Below are 19,656 nucleotides of genomic sequence, written 5' to 3' on the forward strand. Positions count from 1 at the left end.
GCTTCTTGAGATCTGGTTTTGAGGGAGACTTTAAAATTTTCTTCCGACAATACGTCGTTTGCAATTTGTGTTCCAGTCCGCAAACCATAACTTTTCCAACTGTTTTGGCTCTACTCATCGAAAAAGGCATAGCACTGCGAAACAGCTTTGCAAAAAATCCACCAATACCATTACCTTTCTGTAAAATGGTCCCTTGATAGTAAGGTAATCCATTTCCAGTTTGAGCTAAATAATAATCTTCAAATTTTTTCGTGCAACACGTATAAGGCACCCGCATGTTTGATGCTTCTAATCTTGCATACACAATCCAAATGAAATCAATTTGCAGATGAATGCTTCTTTTATAGAATTTGTCTCAGACGAAAATGCAACACAAGAAATACTTTGCCTCTTTCGAATGGTACTAAATCTCCAGAGTGAAGTCTTATGTCAATATGTATAGTCTGAAAATGTTGACGGATAACTGGCAAGTAAAAGGGCCGGGGGTAATGAGCGTTTATGATGTCACCGTCATGTCCTTCTACGGTAACAATTTTTAACAACGGAGCTTGTACATCTCCCACAATTTGAGGCTCTACGAGATCGCAATACACATACATGACAGGAAAAGAAACTTTGGGATCGGCTACAAAAGGACTTTATTCCAATTCTTTGTAAACACCCGGCTCGAACCCTAGAAGCTCCGCTAATCCTTCGTGAAGAATGACTTTTCAGTTTTCGTCGGTCTTAATGGTCACTTTTTCGTGGCAGGATGATAACTGAATTCAATTTTATTTTTATGGGAAGATATTTTCACGGCTTTTAATAAATCTGGTATCGTTTCATAACATCCTGGAGGCACTCTTCGACCTTCCAATTTTCCATCACCCAAATCAAATCCAAATAAATTTTTGTCTTTTCGGACGTTATACCATGTGTGAAGGTAAATAAATTTCACAAGAGATAACTCCCACTGACTATTTAAATCCATCGGAGTAGGAAGCTGAGTGGTAAATTGTGATATTTTGTTGTCTGGAAAAAAACGCATGGAGCTGTCGCTGATCAGTGTGATAAAGAATGACATGTTTCGTTCAAATGACAGATAAGCAGAATGTACGGGCCTTTTATACCCTTTTCACATCCTCCACCCAAGCATTGAAGCTTTCGGGGTACCCCTGAAATTTCACAAAATATTCTATTTTCCCGTGACGTTTCCTCGTTTTTAAAACTTTTGCAACGGGATATTAACCAGACTCCGAAACCTTTTGAAGTTCTTGTTTGTAAAAAGTTCCTTGTATAACTTCTCCTGCTAGATCTTTCAGTTTATAGACAACAAGTATCCGTAAAATAATTTTATAGACTGTAAAAATTTCTCTTGTCCAGTTTTGTTCGTATCCTTTCTCAAAGAGCATTTTTTCTCGACTGATGCGTACCGTATCTCCAATCTTTAAATCCGAAGAAATAGTGTTTTGAACTGGTTGCTGACCGTATAACGTTTTCCAGATTTTTTCTTGATTTTTTAGCGTAACGGATACAGGTTCTGTCTTAATACTACGATGCCATGTATGGTTATAACTGGATATCAATTTATCTATCACATCAATGTACTTTCGTGTATTCATTTCGGTAAAGTATTTCCACATTTTTGTTTTTAGAGTACGATTAAATCGTTCTACGACAGAAGCTTTGGTTGTATTATGTGTCGTGAAAAACTGAACGTTTCTCTTTTTCAAAAAACTTTTGAAATTGTTTATTGGTAAACTCTTTTCCTGCATCCGTTTGTAATGATTCGGGTGTACGTTCCGAAAATATCTTTTCGAAAGTGGATTGGATGGACACAGATGTTTTACCTTTGAGAGGGATAGCCCAAGCGTATTTCGGAAGGATGTCTATACAGGTCAGCAAATATTTATATCCATCATTAAAAGACGCCAGGGATTGCATATCCACTAAATTAGATTGAAATTGCTTAAGCCTCCTACGATGACTCTGTTCCTGGGAAACTTGTGCCTCAAAGGCTTGTGCAAAGTATAAGAATCCTTTGTTTGCAACCATTTCTGGATGTCTTTTGTTTTTATGCGACCTTTTAAAGCACGATGCAAAGCAGCAACACCCCTAAAACTTGCGGGGACCTGTGGATCCCGATAGGTCTGAGACAGAGCTGCGTTCATTGCAACAGTAGTTATGATCTAAACGTACACTGATATTCATTTATATATATTTAACTAGAATAGGGAAATAATGCCAAAGTTTCTAATAACTTGCCGATATAAAGGTTTCAGAAAATAGGTTAACACATGTAGAAGAGTGAAAATGAATGCTACTTAACATCTCAATGTTTGAACAAGTAATGATATATATGTTTAAGAACAACCATATTTATACTCTATAAAAAATCAATAGGTTTGTACTCAATAGGTATATTTAAAAATTATGTAAGTGTTCATTACAGATTAATTCATTTAAATAAGGTCTGAAACTGGAGACAGTCATGAGGCCATTGTAAAACAAAATAACATTTTATTGAATATCCTAATTAATTTACAAATATTCATAGTATTCAATACCTAAGACACCATTGGTAGTACAAAATGTGTTTCTTACTTCATCGAGTACATGGTTTAAACACACAGATTTTAAAAAGTCCTTGGTAATGTAGTGAGCAGGTTTCAATAACAATAAATAGGATTCTTCACCCCAAATATTTCCGTAAAATTCTCTGGCGATGTCAACAGCATTGAATCTCAGAGCAATGGCATTCACAGTTTCTGTTTTATGAACAAGTTCTTCACAGTCTATGCGCTGGGGATATTTTAGTTCTTCTTGTTGGTTAAGAAGCTCTTCAAGCGACATCTTTAGAATGGTTTGGAGGCGTGCTCTTCCCATAGAAATGTCGAAGGACTGGGGCAGATTTTCCTCCTTAACAGGTTCGTCGGATGTGCTTTCGTAGGCTTTCCAAAAGTTCATGTTTTGATAAATGAGATTGGTGACAATGTCGCTGATACGGCTAAAGTTGGTCATCAGTTCTTCCCATTGCGTAGTTGTAATGCTGAGGCTACTTTTTTCATCTCCTTGAGCAGAAAGTTGTTTCAGAGTGAAGTGAGAATCCTTATACGTGACCACAAAGTTCTTGGGCAACTCCAGATTTAGTGTCAGCAGGTCTTGTTCCTCTATTGTCATGTTGGTTGCGAGAATATTCAAACACCATGGCTCAAAGTTCACTCCACGTCTTGTCGGATAGTAAGCTTTACCATATTTGGCATACTCTCGGATGTGCACAGTCACTATTCCCTTGTAAATGCTGGGTCCCACAAAGACATTGTTTCCTATGTGAGTGAGCTCCTCTGGAATAGCTTCTTCGATGAAGAGTCCTTTACGCTGAAATAAAAATAAATCAGTTAGTATATAATACATAAAAGTTAGTATATAATACATTCTCTTGGAACATCTTGGGTGCGTCTTCATGGCTCAACACTTTATCGTTCAAAGGCATAGGTTCTTTCTCAAACAGATTTTCCATCTGAAAAAAGTAAAGACAAATTAAGCGCATATTGCAAATTCAACTATTTTTAAAGATTAAAAATCTAAAAAACAGTATATTTCAAAAAATTACTTACTCCTCTGTGGTTTCGTGCCTGATCCATTCGAAGCAGTGAAGAATTATTGTCTAAGCAAAAGCAGGTACGTACACTTAGGGCGACAGCAGGAAGGAAATGCAGAACGTTGCTCGGAATAGCCTTATATCGGGTAGGAACTCTTTATTTCATCTGAACGGTGATTGGTTAAGAGGCGGTGAGGTCATATTCCAAAGAATCTGATTGGTTCACAGAAAAGTATCCATACACCTTAGCGGAGGCATACAAAGGTATGATACGGCAGACGCCATTTTGTAAGACAACTTGCCCCAACAAGAAATGGATGATGTCATTCCAAACACGTTGTTCGAGATACCGTTGTCACAAAAATAAAAGCTTTGAAACATATTATCGTTGCCACACCATAAAAACGAAACTCAACACGATTACGTCATCCAATCCGACAACGTCACTTCCGGATAAATCCAATATGGGGCGACCCTTCCGGTTGTCACGTGATCCAAAATGGCGGAGACACGCCCGGTTGCGTCATCCATTGTTCTATTACGTCATGGCGGCATCCTTTGACCGCACGAGTACCTGCGGTTACTACTAGCATCTAACAATTGTTCTCGCTTGAGGAAAAGCAACTTTGAACAAAATGATATAAACTGAACTTCAATTCAAAATGAGAAAGCAAGGAAAATTTTCGCTTACTCTTTTTTGCTTTCTGAACTCCTCCATTCTTTCCCATGTAATACAATTCAGTCTTTGAAGTCTGACTTTCCCTCCTCGTGCGGCCTTCATTTTCGCGCGGAAATTCCTTCTTCTTTATGCCTTTGGCGATGAATCGGGTGGATTTTCTTTCCGGTTGAGGATTCTGGTACTCGGCTCTACGCTTGACCTCTTGTGTGGTCCTCCTTTCCTCTGGGTCTTGTATCTTCCTTTTCTAAAGGAGCGATGTAGATGTAGAATCCGCTGACCTATTGCCCCTCAGACTTCTTTGAACTGGATCTTGCCTGGCTTTTCTTGGATCGGTGGTCGATGGGTAAAAGAAGGAAAGGCTCCATAGACGTAATATAAACCAGTTTGTCTTCTACGCCGCTAGAAAAAAGAGGGACAATTCGCCAAGGGATTTGGCGACGGAACTTGTTGGCGGGAATTTCCCCCTTTGGGATGTACCTGGCCGAGATTTTCCACCTCCGCCACGTGTACAGGAAATTCAGGAACACGGGTTAAGATGAATCCTTCTTTGACTTTTCGCTATAATTTAAACTCGAATTTTCGTGTTTTTTTGCTTTACTAGTTGAACTTGTATTATCCATATCGCAGTTTGATGTCTGATTTTATATATGTCAATATGTAGGGAAAAAATGGAGTCACACAGCTTTAAACTCTTGATAAACGTGACCTTCGAACTTCGACATCAGCTTCGAGCTTTGGAGCTTTTTGGCGGCAGATATTTTACGCATGCGCAGTTGTGTCCTTTTTCGTTCGGAGGGAGCCACTCCTGCTGCTGCGAAGCTTTCCTTCTTAATAATACATATTCTTTGCCGCAAACGTCTGTTGGGGTTTTCTTCGCTGATTCCGGACCCGCTTGTGGTGGAACAGTTCTCTCTTCTGTATGGTTGGTGACTTCTTTTCCTCTAGCCCTGTAACAGGTGGTGGCGAAATTCGCTTTACTGCTCTTCCATTTGAAGAAAGTTTCCTTTTCTCTGCTGGGAGAATAAATTGCAAGCTTTCCACATCAGTACCTCTTGGCTCTCTTTCAGATTCCTGAAAAATATCTTGAAACTTCAAAATCAGTCCTGCTATAATATGGTTTAACTTGATCAGAGATAGTCACTATTTTCTGACCATTATTGTCTTTTAAATATAATGTTGAAGACTTTATTCTTTTGATCACAGACGGCCCTTCGAACTGGGCTCGAATTTGGCCACTTTAATTTCTGGAGCAGATGATGAAGAATGTTTAACTTTCAGTACTTTTTGACCGACAGAATATTTCCACCTGCCTTATCGTAGTAAATTTCCTATTTCTGTCTAGCTGAATCCGAGTTTCTTATCGCCTCATCTATTCTTTTCTGAATCTCCTTTAAACTCATATCTCGAGGTTCCACTATAGATATGCAAGCACGTTTATATGCATGTATGTGCATATATGTGTACGAGTATACACATACATATATAAAGAATATACACATGCACACACGAGCACCTAAATTTAAAAATGCATGCATATAGACACACATTTCTGAATCTGGTCCTGATAACAGAAGAATACCTACATGAATCATAGGATTTTCATTAATCAGTTTTATTAGAATTCTTAAATGCAGAGAATTTCATCTTCACTATCCAAAAATTCAGTTTCATTTCCAGCTGAAACTATATCAGGACAATCTCCTTTATATTATTTCCCTCTAACAGCTGAACATTTTTAAAACCTTTTCTATTCCATGGAAAACTAATGCTACATTAAACACATATTTTCTAAATGTGAACATTTTAAGTTGGCTTAGAAACTGTAATCATTCTTAAAAAAGCTTGATTTATGCAGATGTTAGATCAATAAAATTACTTTTGTAATATGGCGTTCAGCAACATGATTTTACACATCAAGATATACTGAGTGAAAATTCCTGAAATGTTTTATTTCTTGGTATCTCACTGTGCAAGAATTGTATAAATAAGACTACCTCCCTTTTAAAAAAAAAAAAAAAATGTTTAGTAAATACTATGAAGAAAATTGATTACATTATTTACAGTTCATAATTAATAGAAAATAAATAATTTCTTAGCTTATCAGAATTTATTTTTATCACATTCATAAACAGTACTAATTTAAACAAACATACCATTATGATTTCAATAACTATGAAATAGAAAATGCAAATCTGCGTCTTTGATGGTCTAGTAGATTGGACGTCTCGTTTACTACAATTCAGCAGGGTACTGACTCCCCAGACTGTAATATATATATATATATTTAATTTACAAGGGAAAAAGCAACAAAAATATAAACAATTTCTTGGTTTTATATAAGTATTTCTGCACATTTACAATTTTCATTTTTTTAACTATCTTGTTATATCAAAATACCCGATTTAGTAAAATATAATTCAAATAATTTAAGGTATTTTAGATCAAATACTAACTTTTCAATAAATTTTTCATGCAAGTCTAATAATCAACATAACTATCAAGTTTTGACTTCGAAAATTATGTTTAGAGAAATCTGAAGCTGCAGCACATAGTAATAAATTTATTCAAAACTGAAAGTAAAGCATTCTTACTTTATTTTCTTTCTTTAACTATGGCAGATCTCTTAAAACAACAAAATCAAACAAACAAAAAAGAAATGCATTCATGAAAGGACTTAGGACTTACTTATTATTCATGAAAGGATATATTTCAGTAATTACAAGTGCATGAAAATTCAGTATATATAAAATAAAATGAACAAAGATTTGGAACAAAGTACCTGTGTTTCTATCGCATAAAATTTCCTGTTTTAATAGCACAATGTCTTTGAGTTAAAGATTATATATTAAAGCAAATTTATAAAACTAAATTCAAAAATAAGAAATTAAGTTATTTTTAGGAAAAACACTAAGCGAATAAAAAATTTTGAATTTCATAAATAAATGAAAGTTACATGCTTTATTTTTTGGCATAAGGTTAATAATATTTCCATAACAAATTTCTGAATTAGTCATGTTAATATTGCCTTTCTTTTTCCATTAAAAGCTATTTCCTGCTTAATTACAGTATGCTTTAAGACAAATATTAAAACGTTTGAGTAAAAATAATATAAGTATAAAAAGGTGAGACATATACAAACAGGAGTGACACAAACAGTAAGAAACAGCCTAGTGCAAAATTTTTTCAATTTATTGATTTGGTATTCTATGTCATTAACAGTACCAAATGCTGAAAATGAATCATTAGGCACGTGCACAAAAGAACAACACACGGAAAATCACATTTCATACAAGACGCTATTTATAAAATTTTATATAGGTGAAGAAAGTACGACTATTAAACACTGAAAATATAAAATGTTCACTTACTTTCTTCAAATAATTAGTAACATCGATGGATTCAGTCACAAACGCCTGTCCACGAACATTCTTTTCGACTGCCATTGCTGACTTCGACTTCACAAATATCCCGCCACAACCGGAAGTAGAAAGTGTCTGCTTTGCCATTGGTCAGTGAACATGAATTGCAACGCTTTTTTTTTTCTCTTTATACTTAAACATATTAAGAAAGCCTTTAAATTAGCATCTGAAATAAACTTATTTTTGCATTACATAAATTTATATTCACAACATCTCTGTATTAAAGTAATAATTAAATAGTTCTAAGAAAAATAGAAATGTCTGTGTATGCGCATGCTCAGTGTATAATCGTAAATACGGTTAATTTTTATAGGTTAGCGTAACATTAACCATGTAAATTTTGAGTTCATTTAACTGGACCCTTGTACTTATTCTGTAGATCTTCATAATAAGAATGTCTTTAACTGTTTCATGAAAAATATAAAATGTAATATAGTTATTTATTTACATTACTTATTTATTTTTTCCTCATATAAAAATTATTAAAATCGCTGTATCATTTCTCCCGTACATTAAACAAAATTAAAAAATTTTAGCCTCATGTGATTTTTATAACAAAGATTAAAGGAACTGAAATATACGTAAAATATCAGGATTCAGCTTGCAATTTTGTAGAGTCATTATATTATTATAATTAAATAAAAATATTAGTATATCTTTGATTATAATTAATAGCCCTTTGGTCTACATTAAACTATTGTTCAAGAAATTAAACATTTTCGAGCATCTTCTGTTCTATTTTTTATTTTATTCCTCGACATGAAAGATTTGCTAGTCTTGTTCCAATTTAATTGCCCACATTTGCTAAATAAAATAAGGCGAGTATTGTACCAAACTCAGTAAGTACACAAATTTAATATACAGCTTATTCCAGTTAAATGGGTAATAGGATTTTCATAAAAGAAATTAAATTGTGTAAATTAATGTAAGTGTTGATATGAATAAAAATAACAAATTTGATATAAGAAAATAAATAAGTTATTTTGGAGATCTTTAAATTAAGAAAATATATTTTTTTTTTTTGCAAAAATGCACATAACGATTCAGCTCACATGTTAAAGTTCATAGAAAAATTTTAGCCTCATATATGAATGCTAGACTAATGATTAAAGTAAGTTAAATTTATATAAAATATCATGATTGTTTTCAAATTCGTAGAAGCTTTTAACCAGAAGAAAATCAATTTTAAACGTAAAGACGATTTATAAACAGAAATAATTTTGATGACACATTAAAATGCTGTTGGAAAAAAATATTTGCATACCCTTTTTTCATGTTCGTGGAAAAAGGAAAACAAAGTGAAATGCCAGAAATACACTAAATATTTCGAATTAATAAACTTCATTTTCAATCTTTTTAGACTTGAAAAATACTTATACACTATTGTATGGAACTTTAAAAGAAGTTCAGACTTAAATTAAATATATAGTACAATGTAAAAATAAAAGAAGGAAAATATCCGTAAAAGTCCGTATAATATCCGTAAAAGTGACGAATGAAATATACCATAAAGGCAGTAGTTTCTTTTAGTAAATTCGGATTCGTATAATATCCGTAAAAGTGACGAATGAAATATACCATAAAAGCGGTAGTTTTTTTCAGTACATTCGGATTTGTATAATTTTCGTAAAAATAACGTGTGGAAAATAACGATAAAGAGTCAACAATAACTTCAGTCTTATTTATTCGTATAAATTTCGTAAAAGTAACGTGCAAAAAAATACCATACCCTTATTTCACCCAAATCATACGTATATTTTTGGAGACGTGCTGCCTGGGTCGCTACTTTAATGATACTGTAGTCAATACCATCCTGGCCAGGTGCCCTCTTTCTTGGAAGATGTTTCAGAATCTGTTGTATTTCAAGGATGGTAAAGGTCATCCACGGCATTGTAGGAACTTGTGTCTGAAGGACAATTGGGAACCTGGGGGTGTATGTCTGTAGCTGGTTCGGCGATGTCTTAGCAGAGGACTGTGTCAAGTATTGCTTGTAGCGATGTTGCAGTGAATTCTTGAGATTGCTGCTGGGAAGGAAAAACGTAGGTTAGGATGGGCTTGAAGAGTTTACCAGGGGCAATTTTATGGTGGATGGTATAGATTTCTCTTGATTCTGTACAGAATCGTCTCCATGATTGTATCTTGGCGCTGATGATCATACGTTTGTATGTGGCACGCTCACGTTAATAGGTGGTGAGAGAAGTAGTTTGTCTGTTATGGCGTCTGTCTTGCTTTATGCGTCTGCGTAGGGCTCTGCACTTTATCTGTTGGGTTCTGAGGTCGCTTGTCCACCAATTGATGGTCTGTAGTTTCTTGGTAGTGCGTGTAGGAAGTTGCTCGTCACACGTTTGGCGTATTGTAAGCATGAGTAAATTAGTAAGGGACTCCGTGCAGTAATTAAGTAGGGACTCCATTAGTAAGGGACAGCAGTGCTTTAATTTAGAGATTACGGTGCCTTAAGATAGTTCCTTGTTATAGTGCCACAATTTAGTGCTCAATATAGTGCCTCTAATTGCCATAATATAGAGATTTCTACAGCATTTAGTGAGATAGTGTACACTGTGAAATTAGAGACTTAGTGCATAATTTTAAAAATTCCAATAGCAATTAGTGACTCTGCGGAATAGCGGAATAATTTATATTTATTATCATTAGTGATATCAAAGATTAGACTCAATGCAGTATGTCTGAAATGAGTACCTCCACACACTGCAGGGACCTAGATTTGCTAAATCACTTAGTTTCAACTGACTTCTCATATAGAGAAAAAATAAAAGCGGTCTTCGACGAGAGCGTACAAATATCCAAAACAGTTCCAGGTAATAAAAATCTATTACCACGCCTCATAGCCACTCTAGAGACGTGGAAAAGAGGTAGTCAACAAAGGAGTGATCACTTCTGTAATCCCGCGCTGTACCACTGGCACTAACACCTCATACCCTGAGGTGGTTAGTTCAAGTACAAGCACGCACTCCCTGCCAGTAACAGCAACTACGCAGGCTTCCAAGAACACCGGGGAAAAGCCTAGCCACTTGAAGTCAGAGACAACACCATCAGTAATTGTGCCCCAGCCGCCAACCTTTGCGGCAGTGCTTAAACAGTTCAGTAAACCCAGTCTGATCATTAACCCTTTAGAGAGTATCTATCCACGTGATCTAAGAACACAGTTAAGGCCCGTTCCCACTGGGGTTTATCTGAGCTAACGGAATCAGTTCTATGTGTCGACTAGCTCCGCTGTGCCTGCAGTTCAGATTTTTCAACTTGCCACCCTATGGGAAAAAACTGGTTTTGGAGATGGGTCGGCTGCGTCAATTGTGTTCGTTAGCTTAGATAAACCCCAGTGGGAACGCAGCTTTACAGGAAAAGGTTCCACTTAGCGAGATCCCAGTTGCCGTCAACGCTATCAAACCGGCTCCAAAAAAGCGGGCTGGAAGTCTTTTGTAATACAAGCGAGGAGGTACTCAAGTTACAAGAGCACATCAAAAAAGCTGAGGTCCAAGCCGAGGTTCGTCCTAGGCAAAAGAGACAGCCGAGAATAGCCATTCATAATGTTCCAGAACATGTTAAACGATTAACGAGCCCGCCCCTTGGAACGAAATGCTTTGAAAATGGCCGTGCTGTCAGATAACAAACCCCTCAAAAAAAAAAAAAAAACTGCTTTAGTTTTCTGAAATCTCTCTAAGATGGCTCAGCCTAGGACAGTATGTTTGCTTCCCCTTAGTGTGATGGATAAGCCACAAAATTGCCTCCCCGCCATTGAATGGGAAGAAGTACTTCTTGGCTTTAGTTTCGTCTCTCCTCTTTCTTTGTACTTGTAGTTTGTAGTTTGTCTTTTAATATGTGACGTCCGAATTTTCCGAAATCTTTTTAGAATTTTAGCTTCCAAGCTTGTAAATTTTCAATTATTCGGCATGTTTTATTGGGCAGTATTTTAGAAAGATCATTATTTATTTTGTTACACAATTTTTTTACTATTTACTAATCTATTTTATTTAGTTTTAGTAGGACAATTTAATTTGGGAAATTAAATTTTAATCCATTCTTTTACCGACTCAGTTTTTATCACATTATAAGTCCATATATATTTACGATGAGAGTACAATATTTATCAGGAATTTTTGGAAAATTTGGCATACGTATTTATATTTTAGCGGTGCATTTTTTCCACAAGTTGTTCGTTAACAGTCGAGCTCATTTTCGTAAACGCTTGATCTTTTCAGCATGGAATTGGCAAGCAATAATCTTCCTAATGTTCTTCGGGATTTTATAGCAATTTCTAGAATTTTGGCTGTTTTCTACAAATATTTTGTTAAGTTTAGCTACTGTACAGTTGTTACTAATGTGGAATTTAAAACCAAAAATGTATTCCTTCGTTTATTTGAGAGATCGCATTTCGAATTTAAACGGAAGTTTAAATGAATTTGATACAATCTTACCACAGACTAGAAAGAATTATTTCTCTGTGTTGGATGGATTTTCTCACTTTTCCGTATTTTATACATTAAATGCATAAAGCAGACACGCACAAAAATCCCTTTTGATTCTTACGGTTTCAGTTAAATGAATTGTAAAATATATATATATATATATTAACTTTCAAAATGTATTTCCTCGTTTATGCATAAATTTAAAATCGTGGGACGTCCACTTACAAATTATATGACTAAATTGCAGTATTTAAGCTAATAACTGAAATTATAGTACTGAAATGACATAGAATATAAGAATAATTATAGTCAATTTAAATAAATTTCTATTCTATTGTAGTCTATTTAAATAAATTTCTATTCTATTGTAGTCTATTTAAATAAATTTCTATTCTATTGTAGTCTATTTAAATAAATTTCTATTTTCATTTAAAATTTGTCATTATTAGTATCTCCCGCAGTTTTATGCAATCATAGGATTTTCCGAATTCTATTAGGTCCTTAGCATAATTTCAAGGCCTAATAGAAAAGTGATAATATGGAAAGACTATGTCTTAAGTACCAATAGCCAAGTATTTGTAATTAAATAATTAAATAAAAATAAATATTGAATACCAGCCGCATTTTTATTTATTTTTAGTCATATAACAAAAGATAAACAAGGATACTATTACATCTAAATTATTTATTAAATTATTTTGCTAATTTTATATGAATGAGGAAACACGGTCAAAATGTTTCAAGGATTGAATTCACCGTTAAAAATCAAACAAACCCAAAATTCCTTTTTCCCAAAACTGCATAAAAAGTTTTGATTAAATATGATTTGAATGAGTTTTCCAGTTCTGTTTTGAGTGATGTAAATTAATATATAAATATTATTAAATTAGGATATAAATTATTATTAGTAATAATTTTTATATTATAACTTAGCAGAATATCGTTTACCGTTAAGAATTATATCTAAAAGAATTAAATTTTGTAAAAGAATAAAAAATATAATTAACTGTTCCATTTTGTCCTTTATGCATCTATTTATATAAAAATGGAATCTGGCTAGAAAGTTTACGACTTATATAGGAACTAAAAATTGGTATCTTGACAAAACTTGTCAGAATATAAAAAGCGTATATTCTGTGATATTAGTGTATTAATCATACTTCTGTATACGTAAATGCAGTTTATAATTACCAGCGTAAGTATCATAATGGATTTTATCAAAACGAAGAAAACTGAATGCATGATCCTAGCATTATCAGGTTCAGTCCTCCTCCTTACTTGCTTCGGGAACATTACATGACCTGACTCGGAACAGGGAGCTTACTAAAGCTATGTTCAAGAAATGTGGGAAGTAGACAAAACACACAGGAAGGGTATACGAAACCCTTTATTTTTCTCTCTTTACAATGATTTCCGGACTTCGGAATACAGAGACCAACCACTTGTGGTCTGAACGTAAGAATATAAAAATATTAACTAAACTCTAACTAGACTTAACTTTGGATTAACCAGCAACCGAGTAAAACTGCTAAGGCAAACGACCTGCTTCTACTAACTTCTTCCTCTCTCTTGCTTGGCAAAAAGCCACAACTTAAGTACTTGGCGTTCGCAAGACAAATTTGCATAAATAAGTTAAAGCTTTTAATTCTGGCCGGAAGTAAAAAATAAGAAGTGATAGTAAAGATTTAAAATAAAATAAACGTTAGTAAAACTTAAGATCCTTACATACTTCCCGCCAGAGTTAATTAGTTTGAAACTGAGGTCTAAAACGACCTTGTTGAAAACTTTTAGCTCTAGAATCTAACGCGAGGCCAATCTTTTACAAACATTTCTCACTAGAAACTAGAAATTTAAAAAAAAATTTCGTTTTTACATTATCAATTCCATGGACAATTACTTTTCATCTGTACTGCATCTAAACAGGAGTTGTTGGTTGAAATCTGGTTCCTTCCAGAGATCTGGAAGGAAAACTAGTTTAATGAAATGTTACGCAATTAAATGGCAAGTAACATGAATATTTATATTTTTCTTAACATTCTTATTTCATTCATGACTTTATTTAATTATCTCTCCCCGTGCTCTCTGACATGTGTTGTAAAAGAAAACACCAAACACGAATGTGTTTATGTACAAGTGTTCAACACTACCGCCTGCAAACAAAACACTAACGTGTTAAAATTCAACATAACAAGACCTCATAACACACCTTATATTCATCTCTAAATCCTGAGGTACTATTCTGAAAGTGGCTAACTCTGAAGTGTAGCGTCAGAGAGCCTAACTATATTCATTCAACCTTTAACACCTATTCACAATAATTTTCTCTTTTTACAGTCACACGAATAAGTTTAAAATTTTTGGCATTACTTTCACTTTTAACATATCACAGTATTTCTTAACGCTTAAAATAACAGTTCACATTGTATATAAGAACATATTAACATGCCGTTAATTTTACGCATTTTAAAACATACATTAGTAGTACATTGTTAACTTCTATTCTTTTGCAAGCAAGTGCCAATTCTTCTCCATTGAATTACTACATTTCAAAAGTCTTTCAGAATAAAACTTCTTTCTTGCCAGAATCTTTTAAATAAAATTTTATACAATAACTTTTACAATATTCAAGTATTTACACATTCCTATTATACATTAATTTTAGTTTTACTCGCGAGTAATTGAAAAACATAATACCAAAATAGGTAACAACTCATTTCTCGCCTTTTCGGCGATAAAGGTAGACCTCACATGAGGTAAAACGTCTTGAATTCTGCCACTTGCAGTAAGAATGAAAGATTAACTTAAGGTTGCAAAGTAACATAAAGTTTTACTTATCTTTGTGATATTCGGACATTCTTTTTTCTGCCCAGTCCTGGAAGGTAGCAAAGATTAGCGTTTGGTTTATCTTCCTTCTTGTGCGGGCTCGCCCTTCAGTTCCTTCCTCTATGAGCTTTCTTTTCCTTCCAGTTCGGTCACCCTTGAATACCTTCTTTTTCGCCTCTGCCTGTGGTCTTGGCCGTTTGATGGCAGCTGATCTTGGCGGAACCGGGACACTTCTCTCTCGTTCCTGCTTGGATCTCGTTGCTGGCTGTTCAAATTTTCCTTGTTTCTTTGCCTCCGCAGCTGGTGTTCCTTCCGCAATTCGTCGACATTTGCTGCGTAGACTCCTGTCCGATGGGTAGATCTTCCGTTTGGGAGCCGGGTTATAGTTGCCGTTATTTCCCCTGCCTCTCTTTGCATTCGTCGTACTTCTCTCTTCTTCATTCTGGGGCTGGTCGTGCTCTTTCTTTTCTGGTCGTGGAACGGCTTCTTTTTCTTGTTACCTTCAATTTTCCAACGGGGAAACTTTCTTTTCAATTGCTCCTGCCTCCTAATGGCTTGCCCTTGTGGTTGTCGTTGTTCCACCTCTGGAGCTTGTTCCTGCAGTGCCTGCCGTGCCTACCGAGCCGGATCCTGCAAAAGATCTTTAAATATTTGCATTTTATTACGGTCATAGTATGGTTTTTATCTGGTCAATGTTTGCGGAGCATGTTTCACCATTCCTGGCTTTTAACACCACTACAGCCTGAGTTATTTTTTCTATGACATATGGTCCTTCAAATCGTGGAAAAAATTTGGCGGTTTTATCTTCTAGTGCTGAAGAAAGTGAATGCTTAATTTTTAATACTTCATCTAATATTTTATAAGTTACTCCCCGTCGTTTCAAATCGTAATAAAGTTTTTGTTTTCTCTGTGCTACTTCAGTGTTCTTTTTTGCTTCTTTAATTAATTTTTCTATATCACCCATTTTAAATTCTGGGGCTCTTTGTTGAACATAAAATAATTTATCTAACGGCGTTATAATCTTTCTGCCTAAAAATAACTCAGCAGGAGTTTTGCCCGTTGTATCATGTTTTGCGGTCCTAAGGGCGAAAGCTAATTCATTGACATAGTTATCCCAGCTTTATGAAAATTTTTAACATAACTACGGATAATTTTCAATATATTTCTATTGACCCGTTCCGCTATATTTGATTGCGGCCGATACGGGACCATTTTTAAATGACGTATGCCCAGTTTTTGGCACATGTCTTCAAATATATTACTTACAAATTGAGGACCATTATCCGATATAACTTTTAGGGGCGCCCCGTATTTTAAAATATATTTATTTAAAATAGAATCAGTAACTAATTTCGCGGAGGCTCGTTTTAAGGGAACAATTTCGGTCCACTTACTAAAATGATCAACCATAACAAGGAGATACCGACTTTTATTTAACTGACTTTTTGGGAAAGGGCCCAATAAATCGATGCCAATTATTTCATTTGGAAATTCGGATTTAATACTATTTAGAAATCCGGCCGGAAATTAATATAATTAACTGCTTGACATGTTGGGACTGGACATACGCCCTTGTTAACTTTTGCAGTTCAGGAAAATACACTGCTTCGCGTACGCGTTGGATAGTTTTTCGAATACCAGCATGAGAAGCTAAAGGGCTGTCGTGTAACTCCTGCAGGATATTTAATCTAAGACTAGCTGGGATAACAGGTCGAAATTCGTTGTTGGAATTTGTAGTTTTTGTATAAAATAATAGACCATTTATTAGTTCGTAATGGGCCGCCCTATTTCTTATCGCCACAATATCTTGGTGGCTAAAATTTTCAGGATCCTTTAAATACTCATAAATGTTTCTAAACTCAGGATCCTTACCCAGTTCGGTTATTACAGTTTCTCGGGAATATATTGTACATGCTGTGAGCATTGCCACTTTTACAGTATTACCTTCTTCATCTATTTTTATTCTGGATAGGGCATCTGCTACGATATTTTCCTTTCCGGGGGTGTGCTTGATTGCCAGATTATACTCTTGTAACTTGAGTGCCCATCTTATTAATCTTGGGGATAAGTTTTTCCCTGAGTACAATCTAGTTACCGCCGCATGATCTGAATACACTGTTATTGGCGCCCTTCCAAAATAGACTCAACTTTTGCACTGCTAACAGAACTGCAAGTGCCTCTCTCTCGGTCGCGGAATAATTTCCTTGTGTTTGATTTAAAGTTCGACTAAAAAATGCCACGGGCTGCTGATTTTACGGAAGTACCGCTCCTACCGCATAATCCGAAGCATCCGCTGAAATTTCTAAATTCTCATCCTTTTCAGGAAATTTCAAAACAGGGGCTTGCGTTAATGCTTGCTTTAATTTTTCGAAAGCACTATTGGCTTCGGCCGTCCACGAGAATCTTGCCTTTTTCCTTTTTAATTTTAACAATGGTTCAGCAATAGCTGCAAAATCTTTTATAAAGGACCTATAATATGAACAATGTTAAGTAGCTTTAAATTGTATTTCATTTCTGAAACTTCTGTGGTACTATTTTTAGAACAGATCAAGGACTTTAAAGAACAAGTACATTTTAGTAATATGCAACGTTAATTAATGATATAGTTCAAATGTTATTGAACAGCTGTACGATTTGTAACTGGCACTGGAAGAAGCAAAATTTATCTGATGATCCAGTCTTCATTTAATGAATTAATAGAGAATGATACAGGGTGAGCTGCTGGTCAGCATTTTAGTTACATACGAAAGTTAAACTACTTTCTTTTTTCCCACCGACAGTGAGGCAGCCTATCCACTGGGGCAGTTAGCATAGGCAAACTACTATTTGCTTGTACAAAAAACTGTACTTAAAGCTTACAGCTCATTTTAAATAAATGTCGTATACTAATTACAGCTCCCCCGAAAAGCTCTGTTTTCTATCTTATTTGTTTTAGATTTCAGATTAAAGGAAAATAATCAGTTCTGTTTCTCAGAGACGGGATTCCTGCCTGTTTGTTTTTCGTGGTTTTCTATATGTGTAACCCAGTTTCCCACTGAAAGGGCTCCACGAAGGCCCATAGCTCTCCTAAATAAATAGTGGAAAAAAATACAAATTCGTGTAGATTTTATGTAAAGTAACATCGATTGATCGATGTGTATCTTTTGCACTGAAGAGGGAAAAAAAAAAGAAAACTGCAGTTTTTGACACCATTAGGAGTCATACATTAAAAAAGAGGTTCTTCTGTCTAGTAGAAAAGGTTATACCCCCCATAACACAAGACATCCTCAGGATATCCTATTTAAGTCGCAATGTCCCGGGAAGCAGTTAGGATATCCTAAGGATGTTGATTCTCAGATATCCTGAGGACTTCTTAAGTCAACATCCTGAGGATATCCTATTCAAGTCTCAATGTCCCGGGATATATGAAGATCTCCTCAGGATGTTGATTTTCAGATATCCTGAGGAGTTCGTAAATCAACATCTTAAGGATGTCCTGTTCAAGTCGTAATGTCCCGGCATATATGAAGATCTCCTGAGGATGTTGTTTCTCAGATATCTTCGGTACTTACTTTTTATGGAAGCTCATATCTGAAAATATTAAAGTAACCTTGTACCACACGCAAGTCATGTTATAAGAATCGAAATCTTACTCTATGGATTACCTATTCTGCATATGAAAATTTAATTGTTATGCTTACACTGGTTTTCGTATATTTTGGCTGTAAGTATTAAGTAATAATATTTTCAAATTTTTGTTGTTGTTTCACAGTGCCTATTGATCAGAGTACTTTCTTACAAATTATAGGCACATGTTTTCATCCGTTTTGAGTTTCATATTGAAAGTGTGTTTAAGATTAAATTCTAATTGCTACATAATATATTTTGTAAACATTATTTTAGATACTTTTCTAATATCTTTGAACACAAATATTATTTACGTTACAGGTTAACTCAGAAAATCTTTTACGAAGACATTTATCCTATGAACAGATGGGCATGATGTGCATCCATGCCTTATATGGCATTCGAACTTGAGCCCTTCTGTACGGCAATCGGTCAATATAATCACCTACCCGTCTCTGAGGCACTAATCAGAAATATAAAGTTAGAAAAGTAATCTATTAAATTCATCGATAGTTCTTAGCATAGAAATAACTATACTTTGAAACTGCAAAAGAAAAAAATACTTTTTGATCTGTTACACTATTATATTAGTAATGAATGATGTTTAGTGCTGTGCAGTAATAAGTAACAATATTTTTTTTTTAACAAACGAAATTTTAGTTTACAGACGCAGTTCAAAACCAGTCTGTACGAGGTTTAACCTCCTTTAATTTGAATTTATAAACAGAAGAATAATTTTATTGGGCTAAAAAATTCATTGCAGTTTCTTCGTTCATTTTCTGGTAAGTTCTTTAATAATGAGAATTAGTCTTTCAAAGCGACTGAGGTAAAAAGTAACTTATTTTTTACCTCTCTGTAATAGGAAAATAAGGTTTGAGAATGGGAAGAACTAACATTAAGTTCTTACTCTCCTCGAAGGTTGTAGGAAAAAATGTCATCCGGAAAAAAGGGAAACGGAAAGAATATCCCCGGAAAATAAGGAATGGAAAAAATGTCCCCCTTCGTTTGCAATGGGAAATATAAGGCATGTTTAGAAAGATCGCCAATCTGGGTGATAAAAGCTTTATCTCAACAACCGTAACTTCGGATGACCGGAAACATGTGCGAGTAGAAGCAAGAAGATGT

This window comes from Stegodyphus dumicola, chromosome 5, assembly GCF_044657685.1.
Source record: "Stegodyphus dumicola isolate Sdum_Otavi_A_Nest chromosome 5, ASM4465768v1".
In the NCBI taxonomy this organism is placed as follows: Eukaryota; Metazoa; Arthropoda; class Arachnida; order Araneae; family Eresidae; genus Stegodyphus; species Stegodyphus dumicola.